This window comes from Drosophila subpulchrella, unplaced genomic scaffold (assembly GCF_014743375.2).
Source record: "Drosophila subpulchrella strain 33 F10 #4 breed RU33 unplaced genomic scaffold, RU_Dsub_v1.1 Primary Assembly Seq128, whole genome shotgun sequence".
NCBI lineage: Eukaryota > Metazoa > Arthropoda > Insecta > Diptera > Drosophilidae > Drosophila > Drosophila subpulchrella.
In genome coordinates this window covers 42,501-68,175 of record NW_023665470.1, presented here as the reverse complement: position 1 = coordinate 68,175, position 25,675 = coordinate 42,501, and the positions used below count along the sequence as shown (strand labels likewise).

Here is a 25,675-nt window from a genome sequence, read left to right as displayed (position 1 = left end):
ACCTCAGCTCCCCAGGCTCCCACGATGTCCATCAACTGCTCGCCCTTCCGCTCCAGATCGGCACGGGAATTCCCGTCGACGAAAAGCAGAAGATCATCTGCAAACGCGCTCAGAGCACAATGTGGCTCCAAGCGCTGAAGCAGCACATCCATCAGTAAATTCCAAATAAATGGACCACTGACGGACCCTTGCGGGCAGCCCCGTGTAACCGCAACTGTGGCTGCTTCATACCTGCTGATGATGCTTGCGCTACGGCCGGAAAAATAGCTTTTCCACAAGTCGATTTCTCGACAGCCTACGTCGACAAGCCGATCCAGCACCGCACTCCACTCCACGTTGTCGAAGGCTCCCTTGAAATCGACAAAGATTCCAAGGACCCTCCTCTCGCGACTGTTGGCGACGGTGTTTTTGGCGTGCATCCACGCATCCTCCACGCAGCGTCCAGGCCTGAATCCGAATTGCCATCTGCAGCCATCCGGTAGCACATCCTTCAGCCGATTCACCATGATTCCCTCAAGCGCCTTTCCGAACACTGGCAAAAGGCATATGCCGCGATAAGAGGCAGGATCGCTCCTGTCCTTATCTGGCCCCTTTACCAGCGGTATCACTCTCGGGTGCTTCCACTCGGCCGGAAAGTATCCTTCCGAGATGCACCGAGAGTACAGCTTCGTCAGGTGCTGAGGGATGGCACGCCATACCTCCTTGACAATACCGCCCGTGATGCCATCCATACCCGGCGATCGCCGGCTTCTCAGCCTCGCGACGCTGGTTGCCACCTCGAAGGCTTCGAGGATCGGTGGGGCACCAGGGGGTATGTCTTCTCGTGTCGTCGACTCCGCAACAGGGAAAAAGTTGCGGAGGAAGCACACTTGCGCAGTCGTGCCAAGTTACGGAAAGCGCGCCGTTCGACCGGAGACATCCGAGATCGGCTGTCTTCTTCCGGCCTCGGCATATTCGGTATACGTGCCCCCATGGATCATCCTTGTGCCGTCCCACGAAGTCCCGCCAGTTTTGCTCCTTTGTCGTCAAGATAAGCTTCTTGTACTGGCCTGAGGCAAATCTCAGTCCAGCGGCAAGTTGCTCAGCATCGTCGGTGCCACTCCGGCGAGCTGCCTGCAGCCTACGCCTCAGTCTCCGGACCTCTTGGCGCTTGGTACTCAGCTCAGGATTCCACCATATTACGTTTCCCCTCGCTGCAGGTATCCTGCGCCCTATCACCCTGTCGCACACATCGTGTACGATGGAGCGAAGGGCAGACACATGGTCGTCCAACGGCGATTCCTCCAGTTCCTCGAGACTCTGTGCTGCACTCCTTAACTCTACACTGAATCTTCGCCAACTTGCATTGGAGAGCTTCCATTGCGGTACCGGAGCTAGGCTCTCAACGGTACTGCTCGGATCTGGAGTAACCTCAACAGTGATAATGTTGTGGTCACTCAGCTCCCAGAAGTCAACTCTCCAATCGTAGGTTGCCCATACTCGCGCCGCTTCGTTGGCGAAGGTCACGTCGATATCACTTCTAGAGCGGTGATTATCGAACGTGAACACCTGGCTGGCCGTATTCAGTACACTGGCACCGCTTGCGATTATCCACTCGTTCATGAGCTGTCCCCGTTCGCGGTTCAGGCGGTCTCCAGAGTTGTCTGGGGATTTGCTGAACCACATAGGGGAGACTGCGTTAGCATCAAGTCCGAGGATTGTCGGTGTTCTGCTAGCTAATAGCAGAACCGTATCCAGGTAGTCAGTGTAGGGCTCCAGAGCAGCTAGATGCTGGCAGTATACGGAGGCCAGAAAGATTGTGCCATATCTTCCTGTGACACTCACGCACACTCCGTAGTCCGTCGTCAAAGCCTCGATGGGCATGCAGATGGCAGATGGGTCGTCCACGATGATGGCAGCTTTCTTCCTCCTATCGGCGAATATCCTCATTCCTCCAGGCAGTCCAGTGAGTCGCTTGCCAGCGTCCACGTAGGGCTCCTGGACTAGTGCGAACAGGTGGCCAGCATCTCTCATCTGCTTGGCAAGCTCGATGACAGCGCAACGGCCTCGACCACAATTCGCTTGGATGAAGCTAAACATTATCAATGTCTAGCTTGCACCCTGGCTAGCAGCGCGCCGTATATCGGGCAGCCACCCGAAAGCATATAATGCCCCGAGGGCATACCCTTGTGACGGCAGTTGCGGCAGTCCACCGCATTTCTGCACTTCGCCGCGACGTGGTCGTTCTGTCCGCACTGGCGGCAGACCTGCTTCTCTCGGGCGTACCGACACTCATTGACCTTGTGGTCAAAGCCAAGGCATCGGTGGCACGCGTAGGTTCGCACCTGAGAGCGGCAGCGGTAGGAAAACCACTTAATGTATACTCTCCCGCCCTCGAGAACGGCCAGCGCCTGGTCGTCTACCTCCAGCGTCACATTGATTGTGGCACCGTCAGCAGCTGACCAGGGCTTGGTCGCCAGGACAACCGCCTTCTGGAACTCCTTGAGGCTCATCTCTTCGAAGTTCTTCTCCCTGAGCTCCATCATAAACTCGTCCGGTCCCACGGAGGTGTCCACATCCTGGACCGTAACACGCGGCTTCGCAGCGGTGTTCCTCGACACCTTCAGGCCCACCTCGGCGAACTTTGCGGAGGCGACGACCTTCGTCATCTCCGCCTGCGAAGGCGTGCGAATGATCGCGCCGCCCCGCTTCAGCTCACGCACCTCGTGTACTCGTACGCCCAGAGCGGGCGCTACCTCCTTGCGGATCTTCTCAGCGATTTGCCTGCCTGACAGGGCCGGGTCGTCGCACGCAACGACAGCCGACCATGTCTCCCGAATCTTCCGCGGTGCGGGTACGGGGGCAAGGGGGGCAACAGGGGCAGCAGGTGAGGCGACTAGGTGCGCGCCTCTAGCAGCGGTGGCTGCATATGAGGCGGCCGAGGCGACCGGTGTCTGCCTCTTCAAGCGATCCTCCAGCACTCCGATGCGGATCAGCAGGGCTCCGACGACCTCCTCGTAGCGGTTTGCCAACAACTGCGTCTTAATGCTCACGGTAGGGCTCGCTACGTGGGACATCCTCAGGATATCCGCACGGATGTCGCCCATCTCGGCAGCAACGGCTCCGTTTCCCCTCCATTCCCTGTCCGAGAAGGATTTCTCTATGCTGGCTGGCACGACGAAGGTCCCTCCATCAGCAGCGGCTGCGACTGTGGCAGCGTCGGCGGGGGCAGCGGCGGGGGCAGCGGCGGGGGCAGCGGCGGCGGCAGCGGCAGCGGCTGCGGCAGCGGCAGCGGCTGCGACTGCGGCAGCGTCAGCGGCGGGGGCAGCGGCGGGGGCAGCGGCAAAGGCGTCGGCAGGGGCAGCGGCGGTTGCATCCAGCGCCAACACTTTGCACCTCGAGGCCTCCCTCAGCGGCGCTTTGTTGCGCTTGCCTCTGGCGCGCCCTCTGCCCGAGCTGCTTCCACGGCTGCTCGCACTTTCGCTCCCGGACTCGTCGACCACCATTTTTGGTGGCGCCATCTGCCGGTTATCGGCCTTACTAAGTAAGCTCTTTGATATTCGAGACTTACCCCTTCCTATCAGCTGGTTCTCAAAAGCTCGGTCAGCTGATCAGCTGATCCAAGTTCAGCGGAGACACAAACCGCACAGCTGTGGGCGACAAAATGTGCCTAAATTAGGCAAACGCCTCTCTCGAGAGAGCGCCTCTCTCGCGACACACGTGTCTTAATGGAAAATTTCCAAAAAGAAAAACGCGAATATCGCCCGATTTCCGCAGAATTTCAAACGGAAAACACACGCACTGTGTTCGCAAGCACGAAACACGAATTTTCGCACTATTTTCAACAATGTACCTGTTGTTTTACTGCCTAAATGCACTTTACTCGCGGAGCGTACGGAAAAACACGTCTGTTCTCGCGAGCAACCAAACACCGACTGTGTAGATAGGGACAGTAGGAATCTCGTTAATCCATTCATGCGCGTCACTAATTAGATGACGAGGCATTTGGCTACCTTAAGAGAGTCATAGTTACTCCCGCCGTTGACCCGCGCTTACTTGAATTTCTTCACTTTGACATTCAGAGCACTGGGCAGAAATCACATTGTGTCAACACCCGCTAGGGCCATCACAATGCTTTGTTTTAATTAGACAGTCGGATTCCCCAAGTCCGTGCCAGTTCTGAATTGATTGTTAATTGATAATCGTTATAATTAATAAGAACTAATTGGTTTAACCCAATTAGTATTCTTAAAAATTTTAGCAAGAAAGTTCCACAATTGGCTACGTAACTAAACTATCCGGGGAACAAGTGACCAACATAAATGCCAGACACTCTATTTACCCAGAACGAGCACATAAACCATGTTATTGTTTCCCAATCAAGCCCGACTATCTCAATCTTCAGAGCCAATCCTTATCCCGAAGTTACGGATCTAATTTGCCGACTTCCCTTACCTACATTATTCTATCGACTAGAGACTCTTCACCTTGGAGACCAGCTGCGGATATTGGTACGGCCTGTTGAGAAGTTTGCGTGTCCCCACCATAAATTTTCAAGGTCCGAGGAGAAAATATCGACACAACAGTATATGTCATGCTCTTCTAGCCCATCTACCATATCTCTCTGCGAAAGACTTCCATGGTAGTACGGCTATAAAACAGAAAAGAAAACTCTTCCGATATCTCTCGACGGCTTCTTTATGGTCGTTCCTGTTGCCAGGATGAGCACGAGGCCCATATTTAATAACAAACGGATACTCAACAGGTTACGGAATTGGAACCGTATTCCCTTTCGTTCAAAATTATTCAAGTATATTAATTAGCTTGATTTATATAATATAATTATATTTGTATGGCATTTGTGTTTTACTTGAAAATTTTCGGCTTTCGCCTTGAACTTAGGACCGACTAACTCGTGATCAACCACTGTTCACACGAAACCCTTCTCCACTTCAGTCCTCCAAGGTCTCATTCGATTATTTGCTACTACCACCAAGATCTGTACCAATGGCAGCTCCATGCAGGCTTACGCCAAACACTTCTACGCATACCATTGTACCTTCCTACTCACTAAAGTTTCAAAATTTATATCACAAGTAATATAAATCATCTACTTTAGCGGTAATGTATAGGTATACAACTTAAGCGCCATCCATTTTAAGGGCTAGTTGCTTCGGCAGGTGAGTTGTTACACACTCCTTAGCGGATTTCGACTTCCATGATCACCGTCCTGCTGTTTTAAGCAACCAACGCCTTTCATGGTATCTGCATGAGTTGTTAATTTGGGCACCGTAACATTACGTTTGGTTCATCCCACAGCGCCAGTTCTGCTTACCAAAAGTGGCCCACTGGGCACATTATATCATAACCTTGAACTTCATATCAAGAAAGTTAAGGTTCTTACCCATTTAAAGTTTGAGAATAGGTTAAGATCGTTTCGACCCTAAGGCCTCTAATCATTCGCTTTACCAGATAAGATTATTTTATATAACATTAAAATGCACCAGCTATCCTGAGGGAAACTTCGGAAGGAACCAGCTACTAGATGGTTCGATTGGTCTTTCGCCCCTATACTCAATTCTGACAATCGATTTGCACGTCAGAACTGTTTCGGTCTTCCATCAGGGTTTCCCCTGACTTCAACCTGATCAAGTATAGTTCACCATCTTTCGGGTCACAGCATATATGCTCAAGGTACGTTCCAGTTAGAGGCATAAATAATATAAATATCATTATACATAACTATATAGAACGCCCCGGGATTGTGTTAATTAGCTATAAATAGTTAAAAAACTAATCCCATTATTAGTCAAGTTAATTACGCTATTAGGTTTATATCCCAATAACTTGCACATATGTTAGACTCCTTGGTCCGTGTTTCAAGACGGGTCCCGAAGGTATCCTGAATCTTTCGCATTGTTAATCATACAAGTGCATATAATAAACACAAAAATCAATGATAATTATGCCATTATATAATTCCGAAAAATTAACGCACTGTATTCATATAAATCTATCAGCACTTTATCAAATTAATAACATTTATTCTGTGTTAAAATGCAAGCAAATTAATTTGAATAAACTATAAGTTATATTTTATGATAAATTTTGTATGCTAATAGATTACAATGTCCTTATATGGAAAAAATGCACACTATTATCATAATATTGTTTAAATATTACAATTTTAATGATGAATTTTCCATAACGGATATTCAGGTTCATCGGGCTTAACCTCTAAGCAGTTTCACGTACTGTTTAACTCTCTATTCAGAGTTCTTTTCAACTTTCCCTCACGGTACTTGTTTACTATCGGTCTCATGGTTATATTTAGTTTTAGATGGAGTTTACCACCCACTTAGTGCTGCACTATCAAGCAACACGACTCTTTGGAAACATCATCTAGTAATCATTAACGTTATACGGGCCTGGCACCCTCTATGGGTAAATGGCCTCATTTAAGAAGGACTTAAATCGTTAATTTCTCATACTAGAATATTGACGCTCCATACACTGCATCTCACATTTGCCATATAGACAAAGTGACTTAGTGCTGAACTGATTTCTTTTCGCTCGCCGCTACTAAGAAAATCCTGGTTAGTTTCTTTTCCTCCCCTAATTAATATGCTTAAATTCAGGGGGTAGTCCCATATGAGTTGAGGTTGTGTATAACTTTTTTTGCAATTAATTCTTTATATATAATGATAAAACATTTTATTAAATTCGTTATATATTTTATATATTTGTATGGCATTTGTTTGGTCTAACGAATCAACGAAGAATAATAATATTGTCAACGGCTTTCTATTTACTAATCTTTAATAAGAGACAATTCTAGATAAATTTTTTATGCTAGACATTTCTCAGTATTATTTGATTGAAAAAGAAAATATTTCTCTTCGTTTTTCACATTCAAATTATTTACTAATGTGAGATAATGTTTTTCATATATTTGTTAATATTATGAATAATATAATAATTAAATTATTATTATCCAATAATATACCATATGCTTATAAAATTTCATTATAAAATTTATATAAACAACTTAATTAGCATAGTCTTACAACCCTCAACCATATGTAGTCCAAGCAGCACTATAAAATTAATTAAAGTACATAACAGCATGGACTGCGATATGCGTTCAAAATGTCGATGTTCATGTGTCCTGCAGTTCACACGATGACGCACAGTTTGCTGCGTTCTTCATCGACCCATGAGCCGAGTGATCCACCGCTTAGAGTTTTATATATTGGTTTGGTAATTTTGTCATATATGTTTTTATTGAAAGAAATTAAAAATACACCATTTTACTGGCATATATCAATTCCTTCAATAAATTGATTTTTATACCTAAAACGAATGCTGCGAAATGTCTTAGTTTCATATAACCAATAATATATCAAGTATTTTTTAAATGGCATTTACGGTATTAATACTTTTTTTTAGCGATATATATTGAAATTTATATAAAACATTAACCTGTAATAATCAGGTACAACATTGTACATTTTAGGTTGTTGCATTATCCAATGTATGCGCATAACTGAGATGAACAATACATATCGCAACGCGTGTATATTATGGTCCATATACACACAGTGTTTTATTAATTAATTGCATTTAATATACAATATAATAATAATATTAAATAAATTTAATAATTTCGATTTGCTTGTTCGAATTTGTTATTTGTTTGCTTTTGCTTATTTATTTATCTCTTATTTAATGCAATAATATATTTATTATTACAATTATTATTTCGATTTGCTTGTTCGAAATTTTATATTTGATCTATAAAAGATCATATTTTTGGCAATTTATATTTTATTTGTATTACTATAATATATTATATTATTATAATAAAAACAAATTTTTTTATTAACGGTAAGGATATTAAACAATAATGATCCTTCCGCAGGTTCACCTACGGAAACCTTGTTACGACTTTTACTTCCTCTAAATAATCAAGTTCGGTCAACTTTTGCGAAACAACCGTAACACACAAGGCGTCACAGTGATCACGTCCGGAGACCTCACTAAATAATTCAATCGGTAGTAGCGACGGGCGGTGTGTACAAAGGGCAGGGACGTAATCAATGCGAGTTAATGACTCACACTTACTGGGAATTCCAAGTTCATGTGAACAGTTTCAGTTCACAATCCCAAGCATGAAAGTGGTTCAGCGGTTTACCCGGACCTCTCGGTCTAGGAAATACACGTTGATACTTTCATTGTAGCGCGCGTGCAGCCCAGGACATCTAAGGGCATCACAGACCTGTTATTGCTCAATCTCATTATTGCTAGACGCAATTTGTCCATTTAAGAAGCTAGTGTCCTTATAATGGGACAAACCAACAGGTACGGCTCCACTTATATAAACACATTCAAACACAATAAACATTTTACTGCCACCATGAATGAAGGCTATATAAGCTTCAACACCATAATCCTGAAGATATCTATTTAATATATTTGAGTCTCGTTCGTTATCGGAATTAACCAGACAAATCACTCCACGAACTAAGAACGGCCATGCACCACCACCCATAGATTCGAGAAAGAGCTATCAATCTGTCTTACACACTTATGTTCGGACCTGGTAAGTTTTCCCGTGTTGAGTCAAATTAAGCCGCAGGCTCCACTCCTGGTGGTGCCCTTCCGTCAATTCCTTTAAGTTTCAGCTTTGCAACCATACTTCCCCCGGAGCCCAAAAGCTTTGGTTTCCCGGGAAGCGACTGAGAGAGCCATAAAAGTAGCTACACCCAATTGCTAGCTGGCATCGTTTATGGTTAGAACTAGGGCGGTATCTGATCGCCTTCGAACCTCTAACTTTCGTTCTTGATTAATGAAAACATCTTTGGCAAATGCTTTCGCTTAAGTTAGTCTTACGACGGTCCAAGAATTTCACCTCTCGCGTCGTAATACTAATGCCCCCAAACTGCTTCTATTAATCATTACCTCTTGATCTGAAAACCAATGAAAGCAGAACAGAGGTCTTATTTCATTATCCCATGCACAGAATATTCAGGCATTTGAAGCCTGCTTTAAGCACTCTAATTTGTTCAAAGTAATTGTACCGGCCCACAATAACACTCGTTTAAGAGCACTAATGCAGGTTTTTAAATAGGAGGAACATATGAAAAAATACAAGTATCTAAGCACATGTAAGAACTCCACCGGTAATACGCTTACATACATAAAGGTATAGTACTAACCACAATTGTAAGTTGTACTACCCGTATGAAGCACAAGTTCAACTACGAACGTTTTAACCGCAACAACTTTAATATACGCTATTGGAGCTGGAATTACCGCGGCTGCTGGCACCAGACTTGCCCTCCAATTGGTCCTTGTTAAAGGATTTAAAGTGTACTCATTCCAATTACAGGGCCTCGGATATGAGTCCTGTATTGTTATTTTTCGTCACTACCTCCCCGAGCTGGGAGTGGGTAATTTACGCGCCTGCTGCCTTCCTTAGATGTGGTAGCCGTTTCTCAGGCTCCCTCTCCGGAATCGAACCCTGATTCCCCGTTACCCGTTGCAACCATGGTAGTCCTAGATACTACCATCAAAAGTTGATAGGGCAGACATTTGAAAGATCTGTCGTCGGTACAAGACCATACGATCTGCATGTTATCTAGAGTTCAACCAATATAACGATCTTGCGATCGCTTGGTTTTAGCCTAATAAAAGCACATGTCCCATAAGGTTCATGTTTTAATTGCATGTATTAGCTCTAGAATTACCACAGTTATCCAAGTAACTGTTAACGATCTAAGGAACCATAACTGATATAATGAGCCTTTTGCGGTTTCACTTTTAATTCGTGTGTACTTAGACATGCATGGCTTAATCTTTGAGACAAGCATATAACTACTGGCAGGATCAACCAGAATAATGTTTTTATTCATATTTCATTCATATTTTTGAATAGAAATTAGCAATATAAATTTTATAGATTGTTTTCTATCGAATACGGCCATTTTTATATAGCATTCGTATACGTTTGTTGTTTTCACAATATATACTTGTTCCGCCACTAATAATAACAAGTTTTTTAATTATTGATGTTAAAAACACAATATTTTTTTTCGTAATACGTAATAATTTTCTTTATATTTGCATATTTCATTCTAAAATATCTTTTTTGTTCGACATACGTCATTATTGTATCCACACATGTACAATTTTTGTTTAACCAATATAAAATATTGAATTAAATCATTTGTATTTTGATGATAAATTTAAAATTTATCTGTATATATTCATATAAGACTCTTTGGTAATATATAATATAAAACCGAGCGCATATATGATATGTACGTTAGAAGAAATAATATATATATATATTATTTTCTTTTAATATAGGGACACCTCTTTTAATTTATCCCCGCAGGGAATTATCACATAACTCAGTATGTGATAATGGCAGACCAATATACATATATATCAAGATTATCAATACAAAATATATATCATTATTAGCCTGCCTCAATTGTAATTATTTATTTGGATTAACGATAAAGTTCGGAAACAATTTGTTATTCTATGTATAATAGAAACCTTGGCCTTTGTTTCAACATTATTATCTTTGGGCTTAAAATATTAACCGTGGAGCCAAGTCTCATATTCATAAATGAATAAAGAAACAAATTTGACGGATTAATATCTTCTCTACCGACAGACAGTATTTTGTCACGTCAATAGTAGATGGCCGGCCCATTGACCATCCTATAGTAGTTTTTGGACCCAATATCTTTAATTCGGGTATTTTCAATTGTCTTTGCCAATCAACCGTTTGGTACTCTCTCATATAATAAGAGAATACACATATAATTCCATTATATGGATATATCTTCATTATTTTATTTGCTACATCACCCTATAATAGTTTTTGAACCCGTCAACTTCAATTCGGGTATTTTCAATTGTCTTTGCCAACCATTTATATGGTATTCTCTATTATAATAAGAGAATACTAGTGAATATCCATTATATGGATATATCATCTTCATATTATTTGCTACACCACCCTATAGTAGTTTTTGAACCCATCATCTGCAATTCGGGTATTTTCAATTGTCTTTGCCAACCAACTATACGGTATTCTCTCTTATAATAAGAGAATACAAGTATATTTTCATTATATGGATATAATGCCATTTATTTTTCAATATCCATATAATTCATTTAGTTTTGTATGTACAAAACAAGTTTTCTTTATAGTATTGACAAAATCATATGTTTACGCATAACATAAGTTTTGACCAATACGAGGAGGGGCCCGCCAACGACCACCTCCCTATAGTAGTTTTTTACCCCACGCACTACTGCGTGCCTGTTTACAGTACTAGTGCCAGCTATCACTAGGTTTATATATCGTGTTTCAGTGATATATGGGTAAATTCTACCATTTATTCTTATGTATATGGCATTTCTATGCCATATTTATACAATCCATTCATATCTTAATGTATATTTATTATATTATACATTATTATGCCTTATAGGTATTATACCTATAAGCCATATCCATACGATTCATTCACTAGTGCCGCCCCTCACTAGGTTTATAATTTTTATATCATTGATATACAATTTATTTCTATATATATGGCATTTATATGCCATATCCATACAATGCATTCACATTTCAATGTATATTTACTTGTTATACATTATTATGCCTTATAGGTATTATACCTATAAGCCATATCCATACGATTCACTTATATAAATATATGTATATTTTTCTATACATAATTTTTTTTTACTTTTGTATGGATTTCTATGCATATCCATAGTTTATATGGATATGCTTGGCGTTCTATATAGTATTGACAAATTCATATGCATAACATAAGTTTTGACCAATACGAGGAGGGGCCCGCCAACGACCACCTCCCTATAGTAGTTTTTTACCCCACGCACTACTGCGTGCCTGTTTACAGTACTAGTGCCAGCTATCACTAGGTTTATATATCGTGTTTCAGTGATATATGGGTAAATTCTACCATTTATTCTTATGTATATGGCATTTCTATGCCATATTTATACAATCCATTCATATCTTAATGTATATTTATTATATTATACATTATTATGCCTTATAGGTATTATACCTATAAGCCATATCCATACGATTCATTCACTAGTGCCGCCCCTCACTAGGTTTATAATTGTTATATCATTGATATACAATTTATTTCTATATATATGGCATTTATATGCCATATCCATACAATGCATTCACATTTCAATGTATATTTACTTGTTATACATTATTATGCCTTATAGGTATTATACCTATAAGCCATATCCATACGATTCACTTATATAAATATATGTATATTTTTCTATACATAATTTTTTTTTACTTTTGTATGGATTTCTATGCATATCCATAGTTTATATGGATATGCTTGGCGTTCTATATAGTATTGACAAATTCATATGCATAACATAAGTTTTGACCAATACGAGGAGGGGCCCGCCAACGACCACCTCCCTATAGTAGTTTTTTACCCCACGCACTACTACGTGCCTGTTTACAGTACTAGTGCCAGCTATCACTAGGTTTATATATCGTGTTTCAGTGATATATGGGTAAATTCTACCATTTATTCTTATGTATATGGCATTTCTATGCCATATTTATACAATCCATTCATATCTTAATGTATATTTATTATATTATACATTATTATGCCTTATAGGTATTATACCTATAAGCCATATCCATACGATTCATTCACTAGTGCCGCCCCTCACTAGGTTTATAATTGTTATATCATTGATATACAATTTATTTCTATATATATGGCATTTATATGCCATATCCATACAATGCATTCACATTTCAATGTATATTTACTTGTTATACATTATTATGCCTTATAGGTATTATACCTATAAGCCATATCCATACGATTCACTTATATAAATATATGTATATTTTTCTATACATAATTTTTTTTTACTTTTGTATGGATTTCTATGCATATCCATAGTTTATATGGATATGCTTGGCGTTCTATATAGTATTGACAAATTCATATGCATAACATAAGTTTTGACCAATACGAGGAGGGGCCCGCCAACGACCACCTCCCTATAGTAGTTTTTTACCCCACGCACTACTACGTGCCTGTTTACAGTACTAGTGCCAGCTATCACTAGGTTTATATATCGTGTTTCAGTGATATATGGGTAAATTCTACCATTTATTCTTATGTATATGGCATTTCTATGCCATATTTATACAATCCATTCATATCTTAATGTATATTTATTATATTATACATTATTATGCCTTATAGGTATTATACCTATAAGCCATATCCATACGATTCATTCACTAGTGCCGCCCCTCACTAGGTTTATAATTGTTATATCATTGATATACAATTTATTTCTATATATATGGCATTTATATGCCATATCCATACAATGCATTCACATTTCAATGTATATTTACTTGTTATACATTATTATGCCTTATAGGTATTATACCTATAAGCCATATCCATACGATTCACTTATATAAATATATGTATATTTTTCTATACATAATTTTTTTTTATTTTTGTATGGATTTCTATGCATATCCATAGTTTATATGGATATGCTTGGCGTTCTATATAGTATTGACAAATTCATATGCATAACATAAGTTTTGACCAATACGAGGAGGGGCCCGCCAACGACCACCTCCCTATAGTAGTTTTTTACCCCACGCACTATTGCGTGCATGTTTACAGTACTAGTGCCAGCTATCATTTGGTTTATATATCGTGTTTCAGTGATATATGGGTAAATTCTACCATTTATTCTTATGTATATGGCATTTCTATGCCATATTTATATAATTCATTCATATCTTAATTTATATTTATTATATTATACATTATTATGCCTTATAGGTATTATACCTATAAGCCATATCCATACGATTCATATACTAGTGCAGCCCCTCACTAGGTTTATATATCTCATTTTAATTATATATTGGTAAATTCTATTATTTATTCTTGTGTATATGGCACTTATATGCCGCCATATCTATAAAAATGCATTTATATTTCAATGTATATTTTCTATATTATACATTATTATGCCTTAAAAAGTTATTATACCTACCATAAGGCGATATCCATACGATTCATTTATATAAAAGATATATGTATAATTTTCTATACATAATTTTTTTTTATGAATATATGGGTTTCCTAAGCATATCCATATAATACATTTAGTTTTATATGGATTAGATTGGTCTTCTTTATTGTATTGCCAAACTCATATTGATAAAATAAGTTTTGAACAATAAGAGGATCAGCCGCCAACCAACCAACCACTGCTACCATTGGAGGAACATATACTTACTTTTTATATGTCCTCTTACTTGAATGGTCCTCTCTTTACTTGAAAATTTCATTACCATAGGAATCTATTTATACATGGAATATGATTTCCACTACTTTTTCGCGTCACTAATAATTAATATGACGATACAGACTTGCTACCATAACATAAGTCTTGAACAATAATAGGAGCAGCCGCCAACCAACCACCAACCAACCAACCACTGCTACCATTGATAGTAATTTTATATGTCCTCTTTACTTGAATTTCAATACCATAGGAATATTTATACATGGAATATGTTTTGCCACTACTTTTTCGCGTCACTAATAATATGACGATACAGTCTTGCTACCATAACATAAGTTTTGAACAATAAGAGGAGCAGACACACCAACCAACCAACCGCGCTGCTACCATTGAAGGAACATATACTTATATTTATATAAGTCCTCTTTACTTGAATGGCCTCTTTACTTGAATTTCAATACCATAGGAATATTTATTTATACATGGAATATGTTTTGCCACTACTTTTTCGCGTCACTAATAATATGACGATATAGACTTGCTACCATAACATAAGTTTTGAACAATAAGAGGAGCAGACACCAACCAACCAACCGCTGCTACCATTGAATGAACCATATATACAAACTTTTATATATGTCCTCTTTACTTGAATTTTAATACCATAGGAATATTTATACATGGAATATGTTTGCCACTTTATCATCGCGTCACTAATAAGATGACGATACATTTTGTTTGTTCAATATTTACTTATATATTGATGTTTCCAATTTAGGTCTTTTATATTTCTTCTTCCCTACCTTACACACCACAAACAAAGTGGCGTGCGATGCTGCAAGCAAGCATAATGATTATGCCCGCTTTGCAACATCTTTATTATCGAATCATCAAGCAAAGGATAAGCTTCAGTGGATCGCAGTATGGCAGCTGCTCAACCACTTACAACACCTTGCCTGTTACAAAAGTCGTTTACAATTGATTCTAGGCTTTGTCATTGTATTAAATAATGCTTTTATATGTAACTAGCGCGGCATCAGGTGATCAAAGATCCTCCCAATTTACTATGTTACAAATTACATTGGCATCACATCCATTGTCGTTTATAAAGTAAATTATAAACTTTAAATGGTTTAGAAGCCATACAATGCAAATTGCCCCTTATTTATCATTGCAGTCCAGCACGGATACGACCTTAGAGGCGTTCAGGCATAATCCAACGGACGTAGCGTCATACCACTGTTCGCTCGAACAAGTATTGTGCCATTGGTCCGTACCTGCGGTTCCTCTCGTACTACGCAGGAATGCTGTCGCAACAACGTTTTGTCATTAGTAGGGTAAAACTAACCTGTCTCACGACGGTCTAAACCCAGCTCACGTTCCCTTGCATGGGTGAACAATCCAACGCTTGGTGAATTTTGCTTCACAATGATAGGAAGAGCCGACATCGAAGGATCAAAAAGCGACGTCGCTATGAACGCTTGGCCGCCACAAGCCAGTTATCCCTATGGTAACTTTTCTGACACCTCTTGTTAAAAACTCTTTAAACCAAAAGGATCGATAGGCCGAGCTTTTGCTGTCCCTGTGTGTACTGAACACCGAGATCAAGTCAGCATTTGCCCTTTTGCTCTATGTGTGGTTTCTGTCCGCACTGAGCTGGCCTTGGGACACCTCCGTTATTATTTGAGAGATGTACCGCCCCAGTCAAACTCCCTACCTGGCAATGTCCTTGAATTGGATCATACCTGAGTAATTGGAGTTATACCAAATTTTCAAATCAAAAATACATAAATGCACCGTTTTATTAAAGAATTTGTTTGCGATTATATAACAAACTCGTGATACTTTGATCAAGAAGCTTGCATCAAAACCCAATACCATAAGATATAATAAATATATCCGTATAATGGCTAGGAAATGATACACGTTCCATTTAATCAAGTAAGTAAGGAAACAATAAGAGTAGTGGTATTTCATTGGCGATACCAAACCGAAGTCTAATATCTCCCACTTATTCTACACCTCTTATGTCTCCTTACACTGCCAGATTAGAGTCAAGCTCAAAAGGGTCTTCTTTCCCCGCTAATTATTCCAAGCCCGTTCCCTTGGCTGTGGTTTCGCTAGATAGTAGATAGGGACAGTAGGAATCTCGTTAATCCATTCATGCGCGTCACTAATTAGATTTTTTTTTTTTTTTTTTTTTTTTTTTTGATATGATACTTTATATTTACGTCTGCCCGGTGGGCAATAGATTAAATTTTTTGATAAAATTGAGTGTGAGGTAACAATATTTTGTGTGTTGAGGTGTATTAAGATTATACAAGATAGGTGTGAGTGGATTAGTGAGTTTGTGTGTCAGTTTTGGTGGTTACATCAATTATGATGCCTTAGGATCAAGGGACCCTGAAGGGCAGGTCCGCAGGGTGTCGTCTTTTTAACCTCCGAGGTTGTCCATCCAGTACTCTGGTTGCGAGTGGGTTTATGTGGGCTACCATTTTATCCAGATGCCTTCTGCTGAATTTAGCTACCTCTTCGACCACTGTGGGTAGCTTTAAGTCCCTCTTTATTGTGGTGTTACGTACGTAGAACGGCGCATTTAGAATTTGACGCAGGATTCTGTTTTCTGCTCTTTCTAGTTTTTTTTAAATTTGAACTGGCTGCAGTGCCCCATATTTCAATGCCATAAATCCACGCTGGTTTGATTATGCTATTATAAAGGAGCAATTTGTTTTTTAAGGACAATTTACTCCTTCTTTGCAATAACCACCACATTTGCCGGTTTTTTAGTTTCATTAGCTTTGTTTTGGCTACTATGTGATCCTTCCATGTTAGCCTACGGTCCAGTGTCAGGCCCAGATATTTGACTGAAGGCTGTTGTGGTATGGCAGCATTGTTTAACAAAACCGCTGGGGATATTCCTGGCCTTAGAGAGAAGGTTATATGCGTAGACTTCTCTGGGTTGATAATGATATTCCATCTCTTTAGCCATGGTTCTATGTTGGACAGAGCTTGTTGTAGGCCTTGCGCAGCCATTGGCAGGGAGTCTTCGGAGACTAAGAAAGCCGTGTCATCCGCGTATGTGCATACCATGCTGTGGCTACCAGAGGGAATGGGCATGTCCGCGGTATACACCGAGTATAGTATAGGACTTAGCACGCTGCCTTGGGGAACTCCGGCGGCCACTTCGTGGATGGGCGATTCCTGATGTTTGCACCTTACGTAAAATCTTCTATTTTCGAGGTAGCCCTTTAGTAGAAGATAGTAAGGAGTAGGCAGGCTGTGCTTTAATTTGAACAGTAGGCCCTGGTGCCATACTCTGTCGAACGCTTGCCTGACGTCTAGGAACGCTGCAGAGCAGAACCTTTTAGTCTCGAAGGAGTCTAGAATGCAGCTGACTACTCTGTGACACTGCTGTATAGTCCCGTGAGCTCGCCTGAAGCCAAACTGGTGATCTGGGATAACATGTTGTTCTTCTAATATAGGCATCAATCTCCTCAGGAATAATTTTTCCAGGATTTTTGAGAGGATTGACAGGAGGCTGATGGGCCTGTATGATCCCAGTTCGGCCTCAGGCTTACCTGGTTTGGCGATGACGATAACTTCGGCACATTTCCATTGTGTTGGGAAATGACCGAGTCTTAGACTTTGGTTCATGATGAACTTCAGGTTTCCGATGCAGTTCGGCGGCATGAACTTCAGAGCAGCGGCATCCAGGCGATCATACCCGGGAGACTTTGATGGTTTGAGTGTTGCTATCTCCTCCTCTATCTCCTCGCAGTCGATTTCTGGAATGGGCAAGTCCATGGGACACGCCACATCCAGGAAATGAAGAGTCTCTTGATGGTCCACTGGGTCGCACAGGTCGAATGGCTGGAAACTACTCTTTAAGTGGTCGGCAAAGGCGTTTGCTTTTTCCTGGTCTGAACGACACCAAGCTCCAGTTGATGATCTGACCGGGGCTATCCTCCGTGTGGGTCGCTTTAAATACTTTGTTGCATTCCAAAGCTTGTGGTGTGCACTACAGGGTTCAAGGTCCGCGAGGTAAGCTTCTAGGGACTTGCTTTTTAGATCAAGAAGCATCCTGCTAAGGTCTTTACAAGCCCTGTTGTAGATTGTTTTGTCTGACCGTCTTCTACTAAGCTGCCAGACCCTCCTCAAACGCCGTTTTTCGCTTACCATTGTTGCCAGCTCGGTTGACCAGAGATAGTTGTCTCTGTGGCCTCTGGTGTGCACCGTTCGCGTGGTTTCAGCCTCTGGAGTTGCGATGCTTGCTGCCAGATGAACCTGTCTGGTGAGGTACTCCACCGCTTCGTCGATGTCTATTGGACTTTCTAGAACTGGCTGGGGGTCTACATGATTTTCTAGCCAAGACTTAAAAATCGGGATGTTTGTATTCCGTCTGATGAGCTTGACTGCAGTTGGATTTCTCAGATAGGAGTTGTTATACAAAATCTTGACCATGCTGTGATCGGATGTAAGATCATGGCATGCAGCCGTAGATATTTTTGTGGGGTCAACTCCTCTGCTGAATGCAAAGTCCAAGAGGTCCGGAATTTTGGCTGGGTCGGTGGGCCAGTAGGTAGGCTCTCCAGTTGAATAGACGGTGCAACCCAGTGCCCTGATGCATCCAAGAAGTGTGCTTCCTTTCGGGTTGACGGTTCGTGATCCCCACCAGGTATGTTTTGCGTTGAAGTCGCCTCCGATTAAGAATCTAGGACCCAGATTCAGTAGTACGTCGGACAGATCACTTTGGCTCAGTGTGTATCTTGGAGGGAGGTATGCGGAGGCGATGGTAATTTTGCCTTGCGACGTTATAAGGTGGATTTTCGCACACTGCATCCATTCCAGTTGTACGGGCTCGAGCTCCTCGTATTGAATGCCGCGTCTGATGATAATAGAGGCTCCTCCACGCATCCGGTCGCCAGGGTGCAATGCGTTGATTATTTCGTAGCCGGGAATGGTAAAGTGGGATCTGGTGGTGAAGTGTGTCTCGGACACGAGTAAGATGTCTACTTGGTTGGTCTTTACATAATGCTCGACCTCGGGCTTGCTCCGAGCCAAGCCGTTCGCATTCCATATTATAAGTTGGGTGTTTATGGACATTTATGATTGTTCTGGTTGGAGAGCATTGTCATCACTAAGTTTTGGAACTGATTGAACATGGAGTTCATCATGGATTCCATTCGGCGCATCATTCTCTCCTCCAAGGCATCAAGGGGGGACTGGCCATTATTGTCGAAGTTTCCAGCCGCGCCAGCCCTAGCAACGTTGGCGTAACTGTATTTGTGATTCCCTGTTTGGTTCGCGGCACTGCTCGCTGGGAAATTTGCGTGTGGAGCAGGATTGGATGAAGAAGTAGTTACTGCCTTAGGCTTAGGGCTGAAGCGCTTCTTGGCTTCTATGTAGACTCTACAACCGCGGTAGGAGGCGGTGTGTTCATCACCACAATTTCCGCACACAGGTGGGTCTTCCTTTGCCTTCATGCAATTCAGGGAGTCGTGTGATAATCCGCATTTGACACAGACATGTTGGAGTTTGCAGTACCTCTTAGTATGCCCAAAAGCTTGGCAGCGGAAGCATTGTACCACTCCGTCGAACTTTTTTGGCTCCTCAATGGAGACGACGGCATGGCACAGTCTGTTGGTTTCGAAGACTTTCTTGTTTGTTGGAGCTGGTTCGAGGTTGACGAAAAACATCGACAATGGCATTTTTGTTACTCTTGATACTGCATTTTTAGCATCACGCACATTGTGGCCGAGATTCACAAAGGCTTGCTTGACCTCCTCAATTGGTGTAGTATGGTGTAGTCCTTTGACAACAATGCGGAAAGCTCGCTCTTCCTTCAGTTGGAAGGTACGGAAAGCTACTTGACAGTTGTCCAGGTGAGCAACAATTTTTCGGTAAGTGGTGCTGTCCTTCGGCATCAGCCTGATGTTGCCTCTTCCCGTTGCCTTGTAAGAGAAAGTATCGGAATTCACCAATGTGCGCAGTTCGTTTAAAAATTCGCCAATGTTTTCTACATCCGGCACAAAAATTGGAGGGGGCTTGGGTGCTGCTTTAGGTTCGGCATTATCGGCGGTCTTTTCATTGCTGCTCTCTACCGGCAGAGAAGCGAAGCGATTAGAGGTGCTAGGACCAATATCCATCTTTTTGTCTTGATTCACGGCAGCCTTATTCTTTATGGTCTTTTTAGGAAAAATGTAAGGGCGAGTTATCTCACCTTCCTCAGGTGAAGAGATGTTTGAGGGGCTCGAGGAGCTCGAGGAGCTCGGGGTTGGGCTGGGAGATTTTTCCCGTTTCTCCACGATGATTTCTTTACGCCTCTAATTGCCTCTGGCGACCCGGGAGGTAGACTCCTTTTGACTCCTTTTGGTAAGACTCTCGGCTTCAGAACCTGCCAAGTGCATTTTTTGAGTGCGGCTACAGCCGCGTTGTCCACTTCCATGCTGCCGGTGTTGCTATTGTCACCCATGGCGACAGCACCACCAACAAGCACAGCCGGCTAACTGTGTGAGTTGAACTATTTATTTCCTTTCCCTCTGCTGACAAAAATCGACGACGAGGTGTCGCCGAAATGTAGGCAATAGTTTTAGGAGTCGCCGCCCTCTGGCGGAGTGATACAGCGATGAGGAGTCGCCGAATGTATGCTATGAATCCTGGAGTAGTCGCCCTCTGGCGGAATGAAATCAGCTGATTTCCAAAAACCAACCAATTTGCGGAGACACGAACCGGTTCAAATTTAGTGCAGACGCGAACCGCGTTGCTGTCAAAATGTTATCTAGATAAGGCAGGCGCCACTCGAGAGAGAGCGCCTCTCTCACAACGATGAAGTATGAGTTTTATTGCCGAAATTGGCCTGACACACGGGGCGCCCGAGAGAGCGCCTCTGTCTCAGCACGTCGAACGTTCTCGAAATGTCTGGGGTGGAAAGTCGCGATTTTGGCCTTCCCACCACCTTTTTCGTGCAGAAAAACACGCGGAATGACTATGCGACCACAATGCGCGAATATTTGTGCTATTTTTAGCAATGGAATAGGAGTTTTATTGCCGAAATTGGCCTGACACACGGGGCGCCCGAGAGAGCGCCTCTGTCTCAGCACGTCGAACGTTCTCGAAATGTCTGGGGTGGAAAATCGCGATTTTGGCCTTCCCACCACCTTTTTCGTGCAGAAAACACGCGGAATGACTATGCGACCACAATGCGCGAATATTTGTGCTATTTTTAGCAATGGAATAGGAGTTTTATTGCCGAAATTGGCCTGACACACGGAGCGCCCGAGAGAGCGCCTCTCTCAGCACGTCGAACCTTCTCGAACTGTCTGGGGTGGAAAATCGCGATTTTGGCCTTCCTACCACTTTTTTGTGCAGAAAACACACGGAATGATTTTGCGGACACAATGCGCGAATATTTATGCTATTTTTTAGCAAGGAAATAAGCGTTTTACTGCCGAAATTGACCCGTCACACGGAGCGCTCGAAAAACACGTCTGCTCTCCAGAGCAATGACTGACAACTGACTAATTAGATGACGAGGCATTTGGCTACCTTAAGAGAGTCATAGTTACTCCCGCCGTTGACCCGCGCTTACTTGAATTTCTTCACTTTGACATTCAGAGCACTGGGCAGAAATCACATTGTGTCAACACCCGCTAGGGCCATCACAATGCTTTGTTTTAATTAGACAGTCGGATTCCCCAAGTCCGTGCCAGTTCTGAATTGATTGTTAATTGATAATCGTTATAATTAATAAGAACTAATTGGTTTAACCCAATTAGTATTCTTAAAAATTTTAGCAAGAAAGTTCCACAATTGGCTACGTAACTAAACTATCCGGGGAACAAGTGACCAACATAAATGCCAGACACTCTATTTACCCAGAACGAGCACATAAACCATGTTATTGTTTCCCAATCAAGCCCGACTATCTCAATCTTCAGAGCCAATCCTTATCCCGAAGTTACGGATCTAATTTGCCGACTTCCCTTACCTACATTATTCTATCGACTAGAGACTCTTCACCTTGGAGACCAGCTGCGGATATTGGTACGGCCTGTTGAGAAGTTTGCGTGTCCCCACCATAAATTTTCAAGGTCCGAGGAGAAAATATCGACACAACAGTATATGTCATGCTCTTCTAGCCCATCTACCATATCTCTCTGCGAAAGACTTCCATGGTAGTACGGCTATAAAACAGAAAAGAAAACTCTTCCGATATCTCTCGACGGCTTCTTTATGGTCGTTCCTGTTGCCAGGATGAGCACGAGGCCCATATTTAATAACAAACGGATACTCAACAGGTTACGGAATTGGAACCGTATTCCCTTTCGTTCAAAATTATTCAAGTATATTAATTAGCTTGATTTATATAATATAATTATATTTGTATGGCATTTGTGTTTTACTTGAAAATTTTCGGCTTTCGCCTTGAACTTAGGACCGACTAACTCGTGATCAACCACTGTTCACACGAAACCCTTCTCCACTTCAGTCCTCCAAGGTCTCATTCGATTATTTGCTACTACCACCAAGATCTGTACCAATGGCAGCTCCATGCAGGCTTACGCCAAACACTTCTACGCATACCATTGTACCTTCCTACTCACTAAAGTTTCAAAATTTATATCACAAGTAATATAAATCATCTACTTTAGCGGTAATGTATAGGTATACAACTTAAGCGCCATCCATTTTAAGGGCTAGTTGCTTCGGCAGGTGAGTTGTTACACACTCCTTAGCGGATTTCGACTTCCATGATCACCGTCCTGCTGTTTTAAGCAACCAACGCCTTTCATGGTATCTGCATGAGTTGTTAATTTGGGCACCGTAACATTACGTTTGGTTCATCCCACAGCGCCAGTTCTGCTTACCAAAAGTGGCCCACTGGGCACATTATATCATAACCTTGAACTTCATATCAAGAAAGTTAAGGTTCTTACCCATTTAAAGTTTGAGAATAGGTTAAGATCGTTTCGACCCTAAGGCCTCTAATCATTCGCTTTACCAGATAAGATTATTTTATATAACATTAAAATGCACCAGCTATCCTGAGGGAAACTTCGGAAGGAACCAGCTACTAGATGGTTCGATTGGTCTTTCGCCCCTATACTCAATTCTGACAATCGATTTGCACGTCAGAACTGTTTCGGTCTTCCATCAGGGTTTCCCCTGACTTCAACCTGATCAAGTATAGTTCACCATCTTTCGGGTCACAGCATATATGCTCAAGGTACGTTCCAGTTAGAGGCATAAATAATATAAATATCATTATACATAACTATATAGAACGCCCCGGGATTGTGTTAATTAGCTATAAATAGTTAAAAAACTAATCCCATTATTAGTCAAGTTAATTACGCTATTAGGTTTATATCCCAATAACTTGCACATATGTTAGACTCCTTGGTCCGTGTTTCAAGACGGGTCCCGAAGGTATCCTGAATCTTTCGCATTGTTAATCATACAAGTGCATATAATAAACACAAAAATCAATGATAATTATGCCATTATATAATTCCGAAAAATTAACGCACTGTATTCATATAAATCTATCAGCACTTTATCAAATTAATAACATTTATTCTGTGTTAAAATGCAAGCAAATTAATTTGAATAAACTATAAGTTATATTTTATGATAAATTTTGTATGCTAATAGATTACAATGTCCTTATATGGAAAAAATGCACACTATTATCATAATATTGTTTAAATATTACAATTTTAATGATGAATTTTCCATAACGGATATTCAGGTTCATCGGGCTTAACCTCTAAGCAGTTTCACGTACTGTTTAACTCTCTATTCAGAGTTCTTTTCAACTTTCCCTCACGGTACTTGTTTACTATCGGTCTCATGGTTATATTTAGTTTTAGATGGAGTTTACCACCCACTTAGTGCTGCACTATCAAGCAACACGACTCTTTGGAAACATCATCTAGTAATCATTAACGTTATACGGGCCTGGCACCCTCTATGGGTAAATGGCCTCATTTAAGAAGGACTTAAATCGTTAATTTCTCATACTAGAATATTGACGCTCCATACACTGCATCTCACATTTGCCATATAGACAAAGTGACTTAGTGCTGAACTGATTTCTTTTCGCTCGCCGCTACTAAGAAAATCCTGGTTAGTTTCTTTTCCTCCCCTAATTAATATGCTTAAATTCAGGGGGTAGTCCCATATGAGTTGAGGTTGTGTATAACTTTTTTTGCAATTAATTCTTTATATATAATGATAAAACATTTTATTAAATTCGTTATATATTTTATATATTTGTATGGCATTTGTTTGGTCTAACGAATCAACGAAGAATAATAATATTGTCAACGGCTTTCTATTTACTAATCTTTAATAAGAGACAATTCTAGATAAATTTTTTATGCTAGACATTTCTCAGTATTATTTGATTGAAAAAGAAAATATTTCTCTTCGTTTTTCACATTCAAATTATTTACTAATGTGAGATAATGTTTTTCATATATTTGTTAATATTATGAATAATATAATAATTAAATTATTATTATCCAATAATATACCATATGCTTATAAAATTTCATTATAAAATTTATATAAACAACTTAATTAGCATAGTCTTACAACCCTCAACCATATGTAGTCCAAGCAGCACTATAAAATTAATTAAAGTACATAACAGCATGGACTGCGATATGCGTTCAAAATGTCGATGTTCATGTGTCCTGCAGTTCACACGATGACGCACAGTTTGCTGCGTTCTTCATCGACCCATGAGCCGAGTGATCCACCGCTTAGAGTTTTATATATTGGTTTGGTAATTTTGTCATATATGTTTTTATTGAAAGAAATTAAAAATACACCATTTTACTGGCATATATCAATTCCTTCAATAAATTGATTTTTATACCTAAAACGAATGCTGCGAAATGTCTTAGTTTCATATAACCAATAATATATCAAGTATTTTTTAAATGGCATTTACGGTATTAATACTTTTTTTTAGCGATATATATTGAAATTTATATAAAACATTAACCTGTAATAATCAGGTACAACATTGTACATTTTAGGTTGTTGCATTATCCAATGTATGCGCATAACTGAGATGAACAATACATATCGCAACGCGTGTATATTATGGTCCATATACACACAGTGTTTTATTAATTAATTGCATTTAATATACAATATAATAATAATATTAAATAAATTTAATAATTTCGATTTGCTTGTTCGAATTTGTTATTTGTTTGCTTTTGCTTATTTATTTATCTCTTATTTAATGCAATAATATATTTATTATTACAATTATTATTTCGAT

The 25,675-nt window shown here is 40.8% G+C and overlaps 3 non-coding genes and 2 pseudogenes across 3 annotated transcripts; all 5 read right to left on the bottom strand.

Moving 5' to 3' along the window:
* Positions 1-3,860: 3,860 nt before the first annotated feature.
* Positions 3,861-6,644, bottom strand: LOC119558683 (annotated as a pseudogene).
* A 401-nt stretch (positions 6,645-7,045) lies between these two features.
* On the bottom strand, positions 7,046-7,224 carry LOC119558687. The gene has a single exon (XR_005220359.1). It is a non-coding gene; the product is annotated as a 5.8S ribosomal RNA (ribosomal RNA).
* Positions 7,225-7,883: 659 nt separating this feature from the next.
* LOC119558677 lies at positions 7,884-9,878 on the bottom strand. Its single transcript, XR_005220351.1, has one exon. It is a non-coding gene; the product is annotated as a small subunit ribosomal RNA (ribosomal RNA).
* A 5,380-nt stretch (positions 9,879-15,258) lies between these two features.
* On the bottom strand, positions 15,259-24,573 carry LOC119558682 (annotated as a pseudogene).
* A 401-nt stretch (positions 24,574-24,974) lies between these two features.
* On the bottom strand, positions 24,975-25,153 carry LOC119558686. The gene has a single exon (XR_005220358.1). It is a non-coding gene; the product is annotated as a 5.8S ribosomal RNA (ribosomal RNA).
* Positions 25,154-25,675: the final 522 nt, after the last annotated feature.